The 16,578-nt window shown below is 34.4% G+C and overlaps 1 protein-coding gene across 5 annotated transcripts in view; it reads left to right on the top strand.

The window, feature by feature from the left end:
* CBLB (Cbl proto-oncogene B) overlaps window positions 1–16,578 on the top strand; it is a 222,142-nt gene that overhangs the window by 44,968 nt on the left and 160,596 nt on the right. The gene's annotated exons all lie outside the window — the stretch shown is intronic.

The raw sequence follows: 16,578 nt of genomic DNA, 5'->3' as shown, positions 1-16,578 counted from the left end.
CAAGAGAAGAGAAGAGAAGGGATGGAGTCATGACCGTGGAAATGAGCCTCTTTGTTTCTTCCTGAGGTAGGAGGGAAGAAGTTGGGTAAAGAGAAATTACTCAAATGATGAAAAATTAGTTGAGGAAGAAAGAAAGGGAAGTCAGTGAACAAAAATCCCATTTTATTTTAAATGCACATGCCAGTCCCTGGGTTCAGGGCAGAGAATACAAAGGCGTGCTTGGCGTTCAGTATTAGCATGCTAAAGTGCTACTGAGCTTTGTAATCAGGTTTTTTTCTATTTGCCTTCTAGAAGTTTTCTTTGTTATGTCTTTCTTTCTCCTCCCATCCTTTTTTTTTTTTTTTCCCAGCAGCATTTTGTATGAATCTATATTGTTAACATCTTGTGTACACACTGGTTTTTATGATAGGATGATGCTACCTATTGGTAGAACTGGAAAGGACTTACTAGTTAGCTAGATCATGTGCTCTGGTACCTGACTTTTAGGAGGTGAGTGTGTAAACCTTTTGTGGGTTTGGCATTGAAATACTGATGGGTCTCTTAGACAGATGTTTACCATTTGAATACAAGGTTGTTTAAGGGAGGAGGATTCTTAAATAATGGTAGTCAGGCACCTAAATTATTTTGTGTTTGGATAGTAAGGGAGAGAATGAGTACCTAGTTCAATTTTCTGAATCCTATAAAATCAAGAAAAATAGAAACAATGGGATATTTAGTTTCTACTTGGCATTTGTATAAAATTTTGAGTATGGAGATCATGGAGTTTTATAGTCTCTTAAAATCATCACTTCCTATTCTACCTTTCAGGGTATGGGGAAAATGTTTTCTTTAAACCAGATCTTATGAACCTCCATTAAAATTGCTGAATTCTTAGTTTTTCTAAAATTAGAATTTCACTTTTCCTGATAAAGAGCAAAATGGAGTGGGGAGTAGCAAAGATGGAAAAAGAAAACTTTCTAGGACTTTTTAAGATGAAAGAATTTTCAGGTTATCAGTTACATTGCTTTCCTTACAATAGGATAAGGTCTAGTTTTTTTGTATGTATTTTTTTGATTCTGTGGTATAAAATTCTTAAAACTTATCTTAAAAAATTTCTTTCTGTGCTCTTAGAGGTTTCATATTCTCAATTTTGTGTGTATGTGAAATTCTCACAACTTAATTATGGTGATGGGCTTAAAGCAAATGAATTGATGCCCTCTCTTTAAGCTGGAACAGATTATTTTAACTAGTCACTGTAAGAAGAAAAAAGGGGATGGCGGCACAGGGAGTCCCACTGATTGATGAGCATGGACTTTGATATCTTGGCTTTGACACCTCAGATCAAATTAAATGTACCCCTCTCCTCTAATCTGGTTCTGCTCCTTTAAACCCTTTCTGCTAGTTGCTTCTTCTTAACTCCTAGTGTAGTTAGGATAAGTAGATTTTATTATATAAAGATAACATTTTCCTCTTAAGATTTTTTTCTTCTATGTAATAATAGGAAAATAGTGTTGTCAAGGGAATTTTGGAATTGTTTGCTATTCTGGATGTAGAGTGAGTAAAACTGAAAGTATGGCATCCATTTAAAGAATTTTGCTGTATTATTTATAGTATCCAAGATACAGAATTAACCTGTGTCCTTTAATTTAAATTCAGTTAGCCAACATATAGTAAGTACATCATTAGTTTCAGATATACTGTTCAGTAATTCATTAGTTGCATAGAATAGCCAGTGCTCATCACATCACATGCCCTGCTTAATGCCCATCACACAATTACCTGATCCCCCCCGCTCACGTGCGTGCAAGTACATGTCTACACACACACACACACACACACACACACACACACACAGAGGAATATTATACAGCCATAAAAAGGAAGATGTCATGCCATTTTCAACAACATGGGTAGACCTAGAAGTTATGCTAAGTGCAATAAGTCAGACTGAGAAAGACAAATACTATAAGAATTCACTCATGTGAAATCTAAAAAAAAAAAAAAGAAAGAAAGAAAATAAAGAATTTTGTTGCAATAGCAATTAGTGCAAAATTCTGATAATACCATATTTCTAGAAATGAGAGTGAGACTGTAAGGAGCAAGGAAACAAAAACACGAGAGTACAACATTGTTTGATTACTGTTGATTACTCTTGACCAGAAGTTGAGTTGTAGAGCCAATCAATTCCTACACTGAGTTGTATTACCTACTTTTACCTCAGTATATTTTGATGAATCTATTAATTTGACTTTTAGAGAAACCTAATGCTCCAACTTAAATATTTATAATTATTCCTTTCAAGTACTTTACACAATGGTTGACTATATTTAGCTGATATGAGTCAAGGCTTAGTCAAGTTATATCATTTTGCCAAGTATATTTGAAACATAATGGAGTTATTGTCTACATATCAGTAGAAGGATTTCTGTTTTGTGGATTGACAGGTGCAGTTGTGAAGTTAAATCAGAGGGAGCTGAGTTGAGACAAACTTTGTTTTCACTTTCCTTTTGCTCACTGACATAAGTTTCTCTGAGGATTTTTTTACAAGTCAGTAGCACAGAGTAGATCCTCACTTTTCTCCATCTATATCTTTAGGCTTTAATTTTTCTGTAATTTCTAGAATTTTACACTATTCTTAATAAGCTACTAACAGAGTAGCTAAAAGTGGCTGTATACTATATTGTTTATAATTGTTTAAATAAAACTGACCTTCCCAATTATACATTTTTCTAAACTTCTGTAGGCTTTTTATAGTGTAATATATTGGTTGAGGGATTCTCATAGTTTCTATTGTGTTTAGGGTTATTTAAACACTTCACGTTAAATTCAGGGCTAATATAGAGTTGTTTATGGCATATTTATTATCAAAAGTAATCAAAAGCATGCATGAGTTTTTTTGCTTTTAATTTAATTTTCAGTTTTAATTTGTTGCATTAATTTAAAAAATGTCAGTGCTGTTTCTCAGCATTGTTATTGATGTGAGAACATTGTATTGTCAGTGTGGTTTATTTTTAAATTGCTCTTATACTTTCAATAGGGAATGCTATTAATACAAATCCATTTTATTACCTTTTTGATGTGTCTCCAGTTTTCCTACCTGCATTAAAATATCTGGAGATTTTCTGTCTCAAGCCTTTTTATCAGTACAGTAGTATAATCTCAGTACATGTTAATCATTGATGATGATGAACTGTTAAAATTCATGGCTTATTTGCTAAGTTGAATTATGAAATGTAGGGTTTGGGCGTTGAAGTATAGAATTTGCTTTTATAAGAGTATGCCCATAAATAATGTGTTATTATTAGCAATTTTTATTAATTTCCATTCTTTGGAATAATGATTGTCTAAAGTTTTTTTTAGGATAAGCTTTTACTAATTCTGACCTAGTTTGTAGTATTTGTTTTTTAAAAAGCCGTTTTAATAGCATTGTGATATATTTAAAGGAAATCACAAGGATTTTTAGAAAACAGAATATTTAAACAAGAGATCGTATAATTGAACCTTTGAAATTATAATTGCTTATTTTCACAAGGCATTTTCATTCCTGGAAACAAGTTTCAGCATAAGGATTTAAAATGATAAATTAATAGACATCAAAATTAATTCAATTTAGATTTTATTGGCCAAGACAGTGTACCTTGCTTTGTGTGTAAGTGTATATAGTACCTCGAACTCTCAATATGTTTATTAAATACCAGCTTCTTTCTCACATCAACCTGAAACCTTCATGAGTCACTTTTCTGCCTGTCTTTATTTCCAAATTAGTGGTGTACACAACTCTGTTATGTCTTAGATTTGGGCTTTAGTATATTCCAGTTTTCACAAGTGCCTCTAAGATTTCCTTTGACCTTATTGTTCAGCTCTGTGGCTTGGCCTCTGCTGTGCTGGCCTCTCCTCCCACTGGTTTTTGAAATACTCACTTCCCATGTTTTTAGTAACATGTCCCAACTCCTTTCTTACCTCTAAACCATTCCTATGGGCCTTCTTCTTGTTTGATTCTCTCCCTCCTAATGCCAGTGGTCCCCAAAGCTCAGTCTTTGACCCGTCTACTCTCTTTTTGGTGATTTTATTTAACTCTCAATTTTCATGAGCATATTTGTGGTTCTCTTGTTTGTGATTCTTTCTGTTCAACTTAGCTCTATTTCCATATTGTCTATGGACACTTATGCCTGGAACCCATAACATTATCTTAATGTTTTTGAACTCGTCCTCTTTCTCTCCAACATCCTTGCTTCTTTCTGTTAGGGTCATCAAGCTTCAAGTCATCTGTGACTGCTCATCCTTTTCACCCGTTTCCTTTCTTCATTTAGTCCTGGGTTGTAGTAATTTTCTTCTCCCCTAAATATAAGCTTTTCTGCTCCTTCTTGTTCCCTGTTTTCTTGCAACTGTGTTATTTTTCAGCTCTCCCCCACTAATGGCTAGATTACTGTAAATGGCTGGCCTTTTAGTATATTGTTCCTCTGTTGTGCTAAAGCTAGAAAGGCTTCTTTAACACTTTTTTTTTTTTAAACACAGCTATGAGCATTTGCCTTTCTTGCAAAAAATGGAATGTCTTCTTTGTAATCTGGTTTTCCTTACATACCCCCATCTCATTTCTTACTGCTTCAGTCTTGTCTCCATCTTTTTTTCATTCCCTCAGTCCTAGAAACATGTCACACTAATTCTTGTAACTATAACTTTGGTCATGATTTGCTCTCCCATGCATCTGGAAACTTTTCATTCTATCCACCGAGTTCCTGTCTCAGCTCTAACATGAGTCTACAGGGCCTGCAGGTCTCTCCTTTTCTTGAACTGTTTTTAGTTTTAAAGAGCTGGATGCTGATGTATTCCAAAGTATACTTTGTTTTACACTGCTTAAAATTGTGGTAGACTTGTTACTTCAGTTGAAATTTAGATTACTTTGTCAGAGATCATTTATTTTTAGGTATCCACTGCAATAGTGCTGGGTCCATATTTTGGTGCTTAGTAAACTTGATGGTGGAATTGATTAAAGAGGTCATCATGCATCCCCCAAATAAAGACTTTGTTTCTTGAAAGCACTTAGCTTGACGTTAGTTGAACAGCCCATGTGCACAAACACGTACAGTTGAGTCCAGTGTATGTACAATTTACTTCTGTAGTTATTCCTAAAAGTACTTTTTGCTTCTCTCTTTTTTTGTAGACTACTTTGTGAAGTGCTTTAATTTTTTATTTTTTTAATAAATGTATTTTGTAGTATAGGGAATAATGATTAGCACTTTTAGAAGTTCCATTAATTAAGATTCTTGGGAACTTTCAGTGTACTCAAGAGCTTGACATAACAAAATTAAGGTTTTGAGGAAAGAAAAGCTTAAGTACTAAATAAGAAGGTTGAACGAATCTGCTTAGTAGTTGTCTTAAGTGGTTTAGTTGAAATTACTTGACAGGTTTGCTTCAAGTGGCTTTGTGGCACTCAGCTAGTTACTGTTAATTTTGTAGGTTAGCAAAGTAGAAAATAAGATTAAATCAGATGACACCATGCAATTTATATATGTTTCAGTGGAACTAATAAAAACTATCATTGATACTTCGTTGTAGTATAAATCCATTAACAACCTTTCTTCCTGTGGTTTTTGTTTATCATCCTTTGAATGGGATGGATGCTTTTATTTGTCTATCCTTCGCTTGCACTCAAAGAGAACAAAGATATTTTTATCATTTATTCATTGAAGACAGAGGTACCTACAGATGGATAAGGCAGTCTCAGATTTAAAGCTCAGCCTTCCCTGAAGCAATGATCAAATTAGGGAAATAATATAGTTATACAGAAGTCATTATGATTTTGCATTGGAAGAATGATGGAAAATGCTTTGAAAGAAGTATAAAGAAAGAACTCCTGAAGAGAGAGGGATTTCTCATGCCAGGCTTGCCTGATCATGGAGTATTCTGGGGAGAGCACTTGATTCCAGCTTCAGACATAGAGGGGATATTACTGGGGACATGGTATGAGATAGAGGCACTATGCTGTGTAAAGTGTAGGGTCAGCAGGTGCAAGGTATGTGGTGGTGAGGGGAGGGAAGGGGTAAAAAAATTTGGCCCTGGATGTACGTGATACCAGATCTTGAATGTGCCTGAATCTTATACTGAGGAATATGTCTCATATTGAGTAGGACCTAAGGAATAACTGAAGAACAGTGACATAATCAGAGCTGTGTTTATGAAGATTTGACACTGCTGCGTAGGATAAGTTGATGTGTGATGAAGTCAGTGATTGGGAGGCTTCTGTAGAGACTGTTGTGGCATTTTTTCTTTTTTAAGGGAGAGAGAGAGGCAGGGGAAGTAGGGACAGAGGAAGGAGGGGAGGGAGAATCTTAAGCAGACTCCACACCCAGTGTGGAGCCCTACGCAAGGCTTGATTTCACATCTCTGAGATCATGATCTGAGCCAAGATCAAGAGTCAGATGCTTAACGGACTGAGCCACCCAGGCACCACTGAAGCCTAAATTAATGATAGTTGCAGTGAGAATGGGAAATAAGGAATGGCGTAAGAGTGATTTCAGAAAAATCAGTGAAACTTAGCACCACATTCCTTTATGCTTCCATGAATGTTTAGTGACTTTTTTCAGAATATATTACACATTTATGCTACCCTCCTCAAATATGGCCAGTGGTGAAAGAGACTTGATTAAAAGATTTTTTCTTATAGCACCAAAGTCTATTCTCATGACAAATAACTTAGATAAGATTTGTTACAAAATTTAATTCAAGTTAAATATACTACTTTGTATAAAACAAAACAAAATGAGAACAACAGGTTTACTTAGCCTCAGTGATGCTGATTGGTTGATAGGTATATCGACAGATTCTCATAGCTATATTTATCTTGTAAGCTTTATTTTTCATCAAATTCTACTTTTCTGATTATCTTTGATGAGCATATGAAGTACATAAAAGTTTTGGTTGGGAGCATTTAATCCTGTCCAAATTCCTAATCATATTTTGAGTCCTACTCCTTGTTCTCAAATTCTGAGTTGTGAATGTTTCAGCATAAAAGCCAGTCAGACTTTCTTTTAATTTTCATTAGATTAAAAAAAAATTAACTTAATTGAACTGCTTTCAAGGCAAGCTGCATTTAAAGTTTCAATATCATCAATCAGTTTTTTTCTGTCTGGGATCTTTCTTCATAGGAGAATCTAATAGGCTTTGCAGGCAGCATATAAGACAGATTTTCTTTACTGAATTGCTGCCAAGGAGGAGGAGAAAACCAGATTTCCCAGGAGTGGGGAAGACAAACAAATGGTCACAGTTTCCTAAGTGTGCTTGAGTAATACCCAGCTTGGAATTCTTGTTACTGAAGTTTTTGGTATAGACTTACCAGTTATCTACAAAATATTGTTTCTGTATGTACAACTGCTTACTTGTGCCTCTGATATGCGTCTTCCTTCACAAAAGTATACGTTTTCTAATATTTCTGTGATAAATTATAAATGCAGTATTATTTTGGCTCTTGGAGACTTGATCTTACAGACCTTGAAAGGTGAATTTGTATTTATAATATGAACTAATATTTTCATAGTTAAAAAAATGCTAATGCTTAGGAGAAAGGCTGATGATGGGTTTTGTAACTTTAAAAACTTCTGGATAAAAATTATGTTGTAAATATAATAAAGTGGCCAATGAGTAACCATTTTATATTTTAAAATAATTTAGAATAACCAATAACTACTGTCTATAAAGTGGGTTTTCTTTTATTCCCATATCAGTCATTGCTAATCATTTAAAATATTTTCCTCTATGAAACAAGCCTGTAGAGCTGAGTTCTGAGATACCCATATTGGAGATTTGGTTTGACCTAGTTAATTTGACTTCTTCGTGTTTTATGTTTGTATCTGTCACTTAGGAAGAATGTGTTATGATATAGTGAAGTACTCTCTAGTGTTTTTTTTTTTTCATCAGTTAATCACTCTTCTTCCTTTCAGAGACAATGACCTACCATTGTTTCCTTGTATTGACTGAGTTAGCCACATTTTACTCATTTGAAAATATTGTATTTGTAGGTTAGTTTCAGTGGTATTTAAAATATCATTTAAAATGTCGGCTTTAATGGTATTTAAAATATCAGGCTTTCTGGAACTATCTGAACTAAAGTTTCCACGTAGTCTCTTAACATGTGCAGTCAGTCATCTTTGTCAGTTTCTGCATTGTCCTCTTTAGTCTGTGTGCTGCTAATAGCAAAGCAGTAATGAGGATATAACTGGTAGGCTCCAGCATTGGAGGGTCAAACAAAACAGCAAACAAACAAACAAAAAATAAATATACAAAAGGAAAAGAGAAGAAAGGGAGGCAAACCAGGTAGAAAAAAAGAGGGAATATTCAGAGTTACAGAATTTCAGAGCTGGGTACAATATTGGAATTTATCTGGGCAAGTCTTTTTTTTCCAACTTTATATTTGGAAGTTCACCGATCTCCCCTAATATTTATACCTTTATAACTCAGTAGCAACAGTCAGCACAGTAGCAACAGCCGGAAATTGACACTGGCATCATCCACAGAGCACACACAGTTTTCTGCAGTTATGCATGCACTCATGGGAGAGTGAGAGAAAGAGAAAGAGAGAGAGAGAGAGAGAGAGGAGAGAGAGAGAGTGTGTGTGTGTATGTAAGCTAATCATTTTTTAAATTAACATATAGTGTATTACTTGTTTCAGGGGTACAGGCCTATGATTCGTCAGTCTTACACAATTCACAGCACTCACCACAGCACATACCCTCCCCAGTGTCCATCATTCCACAACCCCATTCCACCCACCCTCCCCCTCCAGCAACCCTCAGTTTGTTTCCTGAGAACAAGAGTCTCTTCAGGTTTGTCTCCCTCCATGGTTTCGTCTTCCTTTATTTTTTCCTCTCTTCCCCTATGACCCTTTGTTTTGTTTCTTATATTCCACATATGAGTGAGATCATATGATAATTATCTTTCTCTGACTGACTTATTTTGCTTAGCATACTACCCTCTAGTTCCATCCATGTCATTGTAAATGGCTAGATTTCATTTTTTTGATTGTATCTGTATACCATATCTATTTTATCCATTCATTGTCGATGGACATCTGGGCTCTTTCCATAGTTTGGCTATTGTGGACATTGCTGCTGTAAACATTGGGGTGCATGGGCCCCTTTGGTTCACTACATTTTTATCTTCAGGATCAATGCGCAGTAGTGTAATTGCTGGGTCATACGGTAGCTCTATTTTCAACTTTTTGAGGAACCTCCATACTGTTTTCCAGAGTGGCTACACCAGCTTGCATTCCTCCCAAGGTGTAGGAGGGTTCCCCTTTCTCCGCATCCTTGCCAACACCTGTCATTTCCCTACTGGTTAATTTTAGCTTTTTTTTTTTTTTAAGTTTTTATTTATTTATTTGTCAGAGAGAGAGCGAGCACACACGAGCACAGGCAGACAAAGGGGCAGGCATAAGCAGAGGGAGAAGCAGGCTCTGTGGGACTCCATCCCAGGATGCTGGGATCACAGCTGAGCTAAAGGCAGCCGCTCAACCAACTGAGCCACACAGGTGTCCCAGTGTGACCAGTGTGAGGTGGTATATCGCTGTGGTTTTTAGTTTGTATTTCCCTGATGCTGAGTGATGTTGAGTACTCATGTGTCTGTTGGCCATTTGGATGTCTTCTTTGCAGAAATGTCTGTTCATGTCTCCTGCCCATTTCTTGATTGGATTATTTGTTCTTTGGGTGTTGAGTTTGATAGGTTCTTTGTAGATTTTGGATACTAGCCCTTTATCTGATATGTCATTTGCAAATATCTTCTCCCATTCTGTCAGTTGTCTTTTTTTTTCTTTTTACTATTTTCCTTTGCTGTGCAAAAGCTTTCTATCTTGCTGATGTCCCAATAGTTCATTTTTTACCTTTAAGCTAATCATTTTTGAGATGAGAAAACAGAAGTTTATAGACTTGCTTCAGTGACTTGCTCAAGGTCACTAAGCCTTGAAACTAAATAGCTGATTCTTAAGCTCCACGTTACCGTGAAGTTCTATCATAGAATTCTCCCACTATCAGGGATCATTCATTAGCATTAGTGCCAGAATTTGACTAATCTTCCTATCCTAGAAGATATTAACTATGCCTCTTAGCCAACTATGTTCATGCAGATTAAAAAAATTTAATTTTATCAAATTGGATCTATGTCAGAAATTGGAATTAAAGCCTGACTGTTGTTTTGGCCCAGCAGGAATCCCCTAATATTCAGGGAAAGGCCTAATTAAGGTTTCCTGAAACTACTCTTCAATCACTTGGAGTAGAATAAAAAAGAGATATTTTTAATCACATACATATCTGCTAATGCTTTTCTTCTGGTAACTAATTGCCTTGATAATAAAAAGTGGTAATAAAAATGGAGACTTAATGGATTTTACACATGTGGTTTCTGAACTATATATGTTATAGAATATGTATACTTAATGCATTAGGCCATATTTTAAACTTATATCTATGAGGCACTTAAGGTATATAATTGATCCATGGGCAACCTGAATATTTCTGGGAAGTAGCAGGCTTTTATGCCTAACAAGAAGTATGAAGAAAATAACCTAAGAGTTTGATTTGGTGTTCGAATCTGATCATCAGATTTCTCCCTGTGTTGCAAGTCATTCTATTTAATCTTGTTTTCATTTTATGATTGTAGAAAAAATGGTTCATGATTATGGAGTATTTTCTCAAACTGTGGAAGGTCTTTGGTTAGGGTCATTAAGTTTTCTAGCATTTAACATGACGAGTACAGCATTTATACTTCCTTGGATTTTTTTTTTTTTTTTTACTTCCTTGGATTTTTAATTTTGAGATTTTGGGATAAAATATTACCAGGATTAGCTATTTCTCTCCTAAGTTCACGTTATGCCTAGTTTGCTTTTGTAATTCACTAGGATAGGCTATCTATGGAATCTAATTTGTCTTTTTAAATATGCTGTTCTTATGAATTTAAAATAAAAATATTAAACCTCTTCAAATAAATTTGATTCGCAAAAAGTAATTCTGGATATCTTAATTGAATGTTTCAATTTTTTACAAGAATTTTTTAAAAGATTTTGAGCTGAGAAACTTCTAGTAATGAAATAGAGAATCTTGAATCAAATAAAATAAAAAATGTAGACTATATCATTAATTTCATTTAATAAAAATTAGGGGGCGCCTGGGTGGCTCAGTGGGTTAAGCCGCTGCCTTCGGCTCAGGTCATGATCTCAGGGTCCTGGGATCGAGTCCCACATCGGGCTCTCTGCTCAGCAGGGAGCCTGCTTCCTTCTCTCACTCTCTATCTGCCTGCCTTTCTGCCTATTTGTGATCTCTGTCTGTCAAATAAATAAAATCTTAAAAAAAAAAAAAATTAGGGAAAACATTCCCAGTAGGAAATGTCTTTGAATTGCACCATTTCCAGGTGGTCATTGATTTTAAATGGGCATAAATCCATAACAAAACCAGTTTCACTTAATTTGTAGAGCTCCTAGCTAGGCTGAAAACATGTTCATGGGTATACGCTTTGTGTATTTGATAGATCATTAGCTTATATTCCTCTCCTTGAAGTCAGTGGAGAGTTTCAAATTTTCTTGCCTTTTTTTTTCTTTTAATATCTACAGACATATTTCTTTAGGAAATTTAGACTTGTTATTTTTGTGATGCTAGCTGTACTTAGAGAGTGCTGACTCTCTGTAAATGTCCCATCTTCATTTTTTACTAAATTTCTTCATTTCAGTAGATGATAATGGGACATTAAAACCACATGTGTAGTTTACCACTGCTTTATTGTCTTGCTACATATCATTAAACAGAGTCTGACCTTTGCCCCATCTGAGCTCTCATCTGTTTGAGAAAGCAGCTAACCAGGATTTGGAAAGGAAAATAAGAACAGTGTTTGGCAGTTTGCTTGGTCTGCTTGGGATTTGTACACATTCCTGTCTCCCAGTCCTTGATTTTATGACGCTAATCACCATAAACAAAAGTGAACATAAAACATGCTTTTTATTAGGTATGTTGGAATTAAAAAAAAATAAGACAGTGATAAGGTTGTTTTGTTTGTTTGTTTGTTTTTAAATAAACTATACGTTTTTAGGTTTAGGTTCACAGCAAAATTGAGGGTGAACTACAGAGATTTCCCATATACTACCTGCCCTCACTCATACATAGCTTTCCCCATTCCCACCGTCCTCCATCAAAGTGGCACCTTTGTTATAATTAATAACCTGCATTGACACATTTTATCACCTGCATTCCATAGTTAGGGACGCAGAGAGTGAACATTAGGGTTCACTCTCAGTGTTGTATATCTTATGAATTTGGACAAATGCATGACATATATTTATTATTCTGGTATCATGCAGAGTATTTTCACTGTCCTAAAAACTTCTGTTCTCTGTCTGCTCATTTTCCCCTCCCCCAGCATCCTAGCAACCACTGATCTTTTTTAGTGTCTGCATAGTTTTGCCTTAAATTATTCTTTTGCTTGTTAATCTTGACAATGTGCATGCTTAAAAATAAGAAAAATATGAAGGTATGACTTATAGGCTGACCAAAGTTTATGTGACAGACACATCATGCTGAGTTGCTTGTATGGTGTCCTATTAATCTCCCATCAACTTTTCAAACTTCACATAGCAGTCTTATGATTAATGACACAATTTTCAAGTAATGATCATTCACTGGTATCATTCAGTTGGACTATATTAATAATCTCCTATGATTAAATTCAAATGTTGAGTGTATTTTTTCCTCAGCTTTTCTTAGATGCAGTGTGTCGCTTATATAGTTTTGCTTTTAACTACCTCTGATTTTATTATAACAAAGTAGACTTTAATGAAACCAAAGTTTTCTTTTTCAAAATTTGTTTGATCTGTACATTTGTGTATTTTCATCTGATTTTCCATTCATTTGTTTATCCGAGCATTTTTCTGTACATTCACTCCTGTATCACTATTGGCCAGACTTGTGCTTGTTAGATAGCTGGACTCAATATTTGATAAGTCAAAGAAGGAATGAATGAATCTGCTTAAATTTTGGGTTACTTTGTGCTTTTATGTAAGAGGTTGGCAAAGCATTGATTCCAATCTTAGAATTTAAAGGCTACAATTAAATTGTAGCTATTATTTAGTTTCAGGAATTTTTCTTAACTTACTTTCAGTACTCCTAGTTTTTGGATATAACATAGTCATGAATTTGTCCTAAAATGATTTTTTAAATTGGCATATGATGGGGTTATGGACATTGGGGAGGGTATGTGCTTTGGTGAGTGCTGTGAAATGTGTAAACCTGGCGATTCACAGACCTGTACCCCTGGGGATAAAAATACATTATATGTTTATAAAAAATTTTTTTTAAATTAAATTTAAAAAGTTTTAAAAAATTGCCATATGAGAGTATTCACATCAATAGATACTAGTTTCTCTAAACAAAATAAAACAAGCCAAATAAGTAACTTAATTTTTAGAAATATTGATAATGAATAATGTCTACTACTGCTATTTTCATGTTTCAAGTACTTTACCTTGAATGTATGTTATTGCTGGTGTCTTCAAGAGTGAGATCTAAGTCATATATTCTGTTATTTTTCACTAAGTTATTACATACTCTGTACAAAGCATTTAGAGCAAAGCAAAAGAAATGGGAATTATGTCTCCTGCCTTCAAAAACCCAAGAGTATATTTGGTTAAATACACTACAACAACACAAGAAAGTCTATGATACAGCATGAAACTGGTATAAGGTTTGTATTATGAAAACACAGGGTTGGCCTTAATAGGATCTCTGGTGAATGAATAACTGCTTGAACAATTTTCCACTTAAAAAGATTGTAAAACAAATGCACACATAGATCCTTAGAGAAACAAGTATTACAGTGGAATATGGGACATGGATTGAGCATAACTTAAGGTTGAGGTGGTGATAATAAAATTAGTAATTTAGTCTTACAGCTTTAATGTTATGCCAAGAATGTTTAAAATAAATTTTTTAGGGGCACCTGCGTGGCTCAGTGGGTAAGCTTTTGTTTGCCTTCTGCTCAGGTCATGATCTCAGGGTCCTAGGATAGAGCCCGCATCTCATCAGGCTCTCTGCTCAGCAGGGAGCCTGCTTCCTCCTGTCTCTTTGCCTGCTTCTCTGCCTACTTGTGATCTCTGTCTCTCAAATAAATAAATAAAATCTTAAAAAAAATTTTTTTATATAATTCTTTAGCATTTTAACAAGATACCGTTTTAGAGGAAAAATTGATTAATGCTATATAGAAGGATGAGAAACTTTTTTTTTTTTTCTTTTTAAACTTACATGCAAAATCCTTTTCCTATGGTTTTAGAAAGCTCAGTAGATTATGTTAGTACTAAAACCTAAATAACCAAGCTGGCCAAACAGACAAAGGATCAGCAATATCTTTGGGGAAAAGTTTTGTCATCACAAGTTCTTTCTTGGTGGCTGGTTTTCTGATTTTACTACATAAAACAAATATGCATTTATTAAACTCACAGTGATAGTACAATGAATGATTATTGAATGAAGTATCTTGAGATTCTGATGCCAGCCCTGGTTCTGCTTCCAACTTGTGTGAGGCAAGTTTTTTGGGCCTTTTTACTTATTTGTATATTCATGGAGTTGTACCACAGAATCTCTAGAAGTTCCTTCCATCTCTTACTTCAAAAACAGTAATTCTGAATGATCTTTGCACTAACAGCCTGATCTTTGTTTTTTTTTGTTTGTTTTGCTTTCTTTTTTAAAACAAAAGAGTTTTTAAATTTTGGTTGTAAGTTTTTATTATTCTTAGGTATATATATATATATATATATATATATACATATATATATATATACACATACACACACACATATCATTATATAGTTTTATATGTTATACTTATATATATTTTTCCTTTGTGTTTTTCTGAATATTATGGTATTATTTCACAAATAAAATTACTATAAAATGAACTATTAAAATGCATACTGGACACATAGTAAATTCTCAGGATTCTTTACAAAATTACATTGCTAGAGAGTACAGTAATTAAACTGCTGAGAATGAAAGATATATCTCTTGTGATTTTTTTGATGAAAAGTAGACTCATTAGGAAAGTAAGTAATTAGTCTTTATGTAAAATTTTATGTGGTAAAATTTATTTCAGTGAAATTTGAATGTATACTAGAAATTTACTTAGAAAGGTTAGTTTCCCTTTGTATAATGATATTCTAATAGTTATATGTATGGTCTACTATTCAAAGTACTAATGGACTTAAGTATTTAACATGGTATTTCTATTAATCAAAACTATCTCATTGCCGGAGTTAGACAGTGAGTAAGCCTAAGAAAATCTTGATTTGTGTCTGTGAATAGCTCAGCAACAGTAGCCTAGTAATATCTGTGGTTCCATTTTTAGGTTTGTAATGAAAATGAGTTGCTTTAATTTTTTTTTTTTTTAAATTTTTGGAAGCAACAATGAATGTTTTACACAAATCCATAGCTAGAAGCTAGAATTGGCCCCATTTAAGTTTCTTTGCTTTGGTTGAATTAAAAATTAGTTTCTAAACATTTCTATATTATTGATCTATATTTTAACAGTTTTCCTTTTTTTTCTATAGCTCTTTTTTGGAAATTTCTACTCATTAATTTTTAACTTAAAAATAATGCGGTATAACGTGCTGTTTCCTGTGGCACATCTATTTTCTTTGAGTGGCTTTTCAGCCCTCTATTTGGCAAAGCTTAGCGAGGGGTTAAGGCTCACCATATCTTTGTGACCTTTAAAAAGAGTATCCTCTTGCTGATAACAGATAGGGATCTCATAGTTACTATCTCTGCCTTTTTTTTTTTTTTTTGAGAAAGTTTTAAAGTCATTTCATTAGAAATATGAACAAATAAAAGGTTCTACTTTTGCTTTGAAGTAGAGTTTGGTGAATATTTGAGAATATAGGCAGCTTGGAGGCCGGTGTGCCATTGTCCTTAAATTTTGTGTGGTTATGTTTGTTGAGACTTTTCCAGGCACAAGGTGTCTGGGTGTAAGAAGCTAATCCATGTATTCATTAACTCAGCACATGTTACATGTAATGCCACACAAAGTGACAATTAAAAATCTCTTTGAATTTCTGACTTTTTAAAACCAGGACAAATTTCGTTGATACTGTTATGTATGTAGTAGACATTTTTCCTATCGTGTCCCTGCTTTGTGCAGATTATGAGAATAGATACTGTGGTGCATTGTGGTTAACATGACACGCTTCCTATCCTTCAGATCCTTTTTTTCCTCTTCTTTTCTTATTCCCCTTTTCCCTTCCCTCTATTCCTCCTTTTTAAAATTTTCTTTTCTTTCTTTCTTTCTTTCTTTCTTTCTTTCTTTCTTTCTTTCTTTCTTTCTTTCTTTCTTTCTTTCTTTCTGAAAGGAATCCTAGCAGAGGAGACAGATATGTGAATATAATTCAAGGGAAGAAAAAATATAAATGCTACATTATTGATATGGGCAAAGTGGTCTGGGGGCTTCAGAGAGCAGAGCAGTTACCTGCAGCTTGGGGACTGGAAATAGGTTCGCTATGCGGTGGAGTGGTATTTGGATAGTGGCCACTGGCAGGAAGAGTCTTACAGTGTGAAGCCTTAGCACATGTAAAAAGAAAGGCTT

The sequence above is a fragment of the Mustela nivalis genome, assembly GCF_964662115.1.
Source record: "Mustela nivalis genome assembly, chromosome: 1".
NCBI lineage: Eukaryota > Metazoa > Chordata > Mammalia > Carnivora > Mustelidae > Mustela > Mustela nivalis.
The sequence above is the reverse complement of the archived record's forward strand: the minus strand, read 5'-3'. Positions and strand labels throughout refer to the sequence as shown.